Below are 6,276 nucleotides of genomic sequence, written 5' to 3' on the forward strand. Positions count from 1 at the left end.
GTGAAATACATGTTACAAATATTATAATTTTTTTACAAGTAGTAAAAATACAAGAAGCACTCTTGGTGAGAACGAGTACCGAGTGCAATACGAATCGAGAATACAAAAATACGAGAAGCACACTTGGTGAGAACGAGAACCAAGTATGATGTGCTTTAAGAAATGCCTAGAAATTACTAGATCATGTGAGCATAGACTTAATACTAAAAATGCCATAAAGTCTTGGTGAAAACTAGTACCAAGCCATTAAAAACATTCAGTAATTAGGGACGAGGGTTAGATCTAACGGGTACGGCCGAGCCCCACTCATGGTCCTTATGTGACCTCTTGAGTGCTTCGGTGTCCCAGTCGAGGTAAATCGACACAGTCGAGGTAAATCGACACAGTCGAGGGTAATCGACACAGTCAAGGGAAATTGACACAGTCGAGGTTAATCGACACAGTCGAGGGTAATCGACACAGTAAAGGAGCCAATACTAATGCTCCATATGTCCTCACATGCCTTAAAGGAGCCAACACTAATGCTCCATATGTCCTCACATGCCGTAATGTCTTTGTTCAAACATTCAATTAGTACGTGGTGTACACAAGAAAAATTGATTTTTGCAAGAATACTTTATTTATATAAGATACATACCATGTTTTCATACACGGTATGCAAAACGCATGAACTCGCTCAACTTTATGTTGATGTTTTCCAAAACTACATGTATTTCAGGTGACAGGATGGATCTTGGGCGCAAGTGTCGTAACTAGAAGTAGACTACAAGCTTAGATGTCATCCACTTTTGTTGAATTGTAACCTAGACGAAGGTTGTGTTTAAAAACTTAAATAACAAGCGTTTGTAATATTCAAAATTTTCTAAATGGATGAACATCATTTTAATTATGTAGTTGTTTATTATGATCGAATGCAATGATAACAAGCTTGTCACACATCATACGCTTCCGCAAAAGACAGGGTGTGACATGACACCCTCTCAATTTGTGATATGCTTATCTCTTATGTGCAGTCAACTCCAAGACCCCTCTTTCTCTGTGATGTGATGATGATGTTGTCATATGTTTGTTGACTATTCCAAACCCAAAGCCCAAAGTTATGTCTCACCAATCAAGGTGGCGGCCCACTTGTGAATATGGCTGCCCACCTTGGATTTCTTGAGATGATTTTTAGTTATCAACCAAACCCAAGTCACGTGATGTCAGTCTCCACAAAAGTCCCCTCAAGCCACGTGATGTTTTGTATTGATGCAGGTGATGTTCCTTCATATTGGCGGCCCAATCAAAATCCAACAGTGCCCTCCTAAAGTCCACTAAGTCCATGTGACTTCTTGTACCTTTCCTTTGGTCACGTGATGATGTAATTGTGGACTTTTTAAAACCTTATTATATCATCTCCCAATGTTCTATTCTAGCCGCCCCTCCAAGTCCCTCATGTGATGTCCTTTTAATTCTTTGAACCACAAAGTCACGATGCCATTTAATTTCCAACCGTAGCCTATACGTTCCAATTTAACCAAATTAAGCGATTTACCTGCAAAACACACAAACACTCGTAGTTACTAAGTTCAAGCAAATAACCAAGTAAAGCATGGAATTTTAATCTTTTTAAACCATTTAAGGGTTGTCCAACGGACCACCCGTCACATCCCCACACTTACCCGTTGCTTGTCCCAAGCAACCCATTCGAAAATTATTTCAAAACCACAAGCGATCAACATGCAAACCAAGCTAATATATATCGTCCTTCTACTAACCTTCAATCATACCACAAGACACACCCCTCACAAAAACTCTCGGTGACAAGAAATATTAGCACATAATGCTAAACCAGCGTGTGTGTGTTTGTGCGACAATAAGCTTGTATAAAAAATCAAGTCTCCTCCTATTGAGTATTTAGCATGCTTTAGAATCAAAGGGACTTGCGGGTTGCAACGGGGCTAGGTGCAAAGGTAGGAAAATGGTGGATATATATGGGAGAGCTAATTGATTTGACCCGGTTTTCATTTCTACCACTAAACAAAGCAACCATCAAATATATATACAAAGCTTCTTGACCTTCTCAACTCTATTGCAACTAAATACTTCTTTTTGTATTTTTCATATTTTTCTCTTTTTTTTTCTTTCATTTTTTTCTTTTTTTTTTCTTTTCATAACACATCAAACTCAACAATATATACAAGAACATCAATACTACATACTAAATCTCCTAAACCGGGTCATCTCAATAGGTAAAGTTTTGTAGGAAGTAGGCTCGGGTCACAATCGAATGGTCTAAGGCTCAACATGGCTTTCTAAGGACCAAACCCCCACCCCTCACAATACCAAGCTCATATATGTAAAGTATGAGGTCCAACCCACCAATCCCGCACTCTCACACATCTAGACTAGGCTTCCTAAAAGTCCCCCTATCATTTTCAAAAGCATGCTAATTCTAGGATTTAACAAGTATTCACACACAAGTTCTATTAACACACAACGCACACCGCCACTCAAACAATGAAATATCAATAACAATCATGTGTGGCTCAAACCCTCACCAAGAAAAGACTAGGAATGGGTGTCGGTGTGTCAAATGGCACAATATCAAGTTTTCAAATTTTAACAATTTTCGCTCGGATTTACAAATTTTTTTTTAAAACTATCAAAAATTTCCCCCATCCCCACACTTGGGATACATTGTCCCAATGTATGGCTTTGAGGGAAGGATCGCTTTTAACCCACAACATCAGCCTTTGCTTAAACTCTCAAACCCCAAATTTCTTTTTGGATTTTTTTTTATTTTTATAAACAAAAGAAAACTAATAAACTAACAATATTTCAAAACTAAAGAACATGACAAGTCTAAAGAAAATGTACATTGACCTGGTAAAGTTTGGCACAACAGATATTGTAAATGATCCAATTTCCTATCACCACCTTCACTCAAATATCCATACATCTTCCCCACACTTGAATGTCGCCATGGCCCTGAAACATAGAAAGATAAAAACAACAAGATCAATATAAAACCCCGGGTTGCCTCCCGAGCAGCGCTAAGTTTTGAGTCTTCAGCCAGACCGAGCCACCCCTGTTTATGGTGGCTCAAAGAAACGGTTCCTATCACCTCCATCACTTCCTTGTGCCATTGAACAAAATACATCTATCTTGTTTTGACTCGGTGGGTAATCAAATACACTCTTGCTCGCACCCATATATGTTTCTTCACGGTCCGGTGGGTGTTTTTTTCTCATTCGTGGTAACACATTTTTCATACAATCACTAGACTCACCACCCTTCCTCTCAATGGACTCATAACTAATCCCTCTAGTTTGAACATCAACATACAACCTACGGTTCTTTTCGGTCATGGTAATAATCTCGTCTCTACAATTAATTTGAGCATTTGCTGTGTATAGAAACGGTCGACCTAAAATTACCCTTTGTTGTGATGCCATATTGGTAGAAGCATAGTCCAAAACTAGGAAATCCACCGGGTATTCAAATTCTCCCAACTGAATCTTAACATTCCTAACCATTCCCCGTGGACGCCTCCAACTTCCATCCTCTAAGCTCACCATGGTGCCTATACCTTCGAGTGGACCAAAGTCGTACATATCGTATAGATCGCTTGGTAGCACACTCACGCTTGCCCCGTAGTCCAACAATGCGTGAGGGATTTTTAATTTTCCCACACGGATAGGCACGATTGGCACTCCATACTCTTTATCATTCTCGACTTCGGCATCTTTTTCCAAACCTGCATTCATTTGACACGAAGAAGTTAGCAATGCTTCATTAAATTTAGTATTTGGAACGGTGCTTACCACATTGATGTTAATGCTTTTTGTGTTCTTGGGATTTGGCACCGTGTCACTTGGTAATTGACCTTTTGCTTTCTTCAATATAGCCACGTCACTCGCAAGTTGACCCATTTGAGTGGTCAACGATTGGATGCTTTTGTCACGAACTTCGTCCTTTTGCATCCGAACCTCATCACGTTGGTTCATTCGTTGCATTTCACTTTGCATCGCCTTCAACATCTCCATCATCTCATTTCCACCCGAAAAGCTTTGACCCGTTTGATATTGCCTTTGAAATCCTTGGTTTCCTTGGAAATTCGGGTTAGCTTGATTTGAAGGGTTTCCATACCGAAAATTCGGGTGATTCCTCAACCCGGGGTGGTAGGTATTAGAGTTCATGTTGTTGTAATTCCTACCACCCCCTCCTTGACCTTGACCTTGAATCGCATGGACCTCTTCGTATTGCCCTTCCAACATCCCTTGGCAATTTTCAGCCGCATGACCTATTTCATTACACAAAGCACAAACATCATAAATTTGGTTAGTAGTTTGAACATTACCATCATCTATGGCGTGCACTTGAGGTCGGGCAATGGCCGGTCGAGCTCTTCTTGAGGCTTGAGCTTTCCTCTTTGATGTAGTTGCCATGCTTTCCAAGAACTCCCAATCATCGTTCTCATAATTTGTTCCAAAAGTCCCACCGGTAATAGACATCAAATCACGTGCATCTTCGGCACTCAACCCCTCGTGGAAGGCATTCATCAACTCCCACAATTCAATTCCATGGTGAGGGCAATTTTTAATCATCATATTGAAACGCTCGAATGCCTCGTGAAACATCTCACCATGTTGTTGTTGGAAGCTTCTCAACCCCTTCCTTGCATCGTTGGTCTTTTGGGCGGTGTAAAACTCATCCAAGAAAGTTTGTTGCATCTCCCCCCATGTATATATGGATGCCGAAGGTAACGTGTAGAACCATTTTTTCGCCTTCTCTTCCAATGAAAATTGGAACAAAACCAATTTAATATCGTCGGCTGAAAACCCTTGACTCCCAAGAGTGTTGCAAATCGAGTCATAAGCCTCTAAATGAAAATAAGGCTCCTCCGTTGCCAACCCCTTGTACTTTGGTAAACTTTGCAAAGAGTTGGTTCTTACTTCAAATGTTCGCCCTTGATCATTATGAGGAATGACTACCGGTGAAGGGTTTTGAGTGATTACCGGCCGAAAATGTGCTTCAATGCCCCTCACATTTTCTCTAAGGTGTCTCCTTGGTACACCATACCTACCTCTTGGAATAATAGGACCATTTGGCCTTGGTACTTTCCCTTGTGATGCGATTGGTTGTTGAAACTGTTGTTGTCGCATCGGTGAGCGTTGAGGTGGTCTTTGAAATTGTTGTTGTACATGTTGTGGCCGGACTTGTTGCAATGGAATAGGTGGTTGCATTGGTGGCCCTTGTGGTCTTGGCCGAATGTGTTGTGGTATAAGTTGTTGTTTTGGCATTCCACCAACACTTGCCATCCCTTGAGATTGACTTTGCACATACCCAAACTCCCCTTGATCACCATAACCTCCATAAGCGTACCCATCATCATCATACCCCTCAAAATCTTCAAATCCCTCATCATAACCATCTCCTTGAATTCCCGAAGTTTGCCCAAATGGGATGGTCGAATACTGAAAACCCGATTGTTGTGGTCTAAAGGATGAAGTAGTATGCACAATAGTTGAATTTGGTGCAATTGTGAAGGTGGATGATGATTGACCCGTAGTTGGGGGAAAGAAGTGAGATAATGGTGGGATTGTGGTGGATGGATTGTAAGTGATGGTAGGCTCAGTTTGAGTGGTGATTGGTTGGGTGACATTGGATGGTGTAAATTCAGCGGTGGTATTAGGTAATGTGGTATTTGGTGATGGTTGGGTGGAAGTAGGTATAAAGGGTGAGGATGATTGACTGGTTGTAGGTGGAATTTGAGAATCAGCCATGATGTTTCTCGGTGTGGAGGGTGAAGTGGGTGAACCAATGATTTTGTTTTCTCGTACTAAAACTCTGTTTTGTCTTAGTGTTCTTTCAATTTCCGGATCAAACGATAGCGGTGATGACCTGTGAGAGCCTCTAGTATGCATACACCTGAAGTACCTGCACACTAAACACAACCAACGTAAACCCGAAAATAACAAAACAAAACTATTAAACTAACACACGTTGCGCACTACTCCCCGGCAACGGCGCCAAAATTTGACGTGATGTCGTGGGTCACGCAAATTTAATCCCCAAAACAACTATAGATAGTAGTAAGAGGGTATCGAACTCAGGGAGTATGTGGAAGGTGTGTCGATTGTATAGCTTTGAACTTAAACTAATATTAAACTAAATTGCAGAAATTAAAATTCAAGAGTTTGGATTGTTGTTTTAGAAAATTAAATTAAAAACTAATTTCAAATCAAATGTGGTTGTAAAACAGATTAGGAGAGAACAATGATCATCTTAGGT

The 6,276-nt window shown here is 40.6% G+C and overlaps 1 non-coding gene across 1 annotated transcript; it reads left to right on the forward strand.

The window, feature by feature from the left end:
• The first annotated feature begins 4,560 nt into the window (after positions 1–4,560).
• Positions 4,561–4,666, forward strand: LOC118488634. The gene has a single exon (XR_004885178.1). It is a non-coding gene; the product is annotated as a small nucleolar RNA R71 (small nucleolar RNA).
• The last annotated feature ends 1,610 nt before the right edge of the window (positions 4,667–6,276 follow it).

The sequence above is a fragment of the Helianthus annuus genome, chromosome 16 (genome assembly GCF_002127325.2).
Source record: "Helianthus annuus cultivar XRQ/B chromosome 16, HanXRQr2.0-SUNRISE, whole genome shotgun sequence".
NCBI classification, from domain to species: domain Eukaryota; kingdom Viridiplantae; phylum Streptophyta; class Magnoliopsida; order Asterales; family Asteraceae; genus Helianthus; species Helianthus annuus.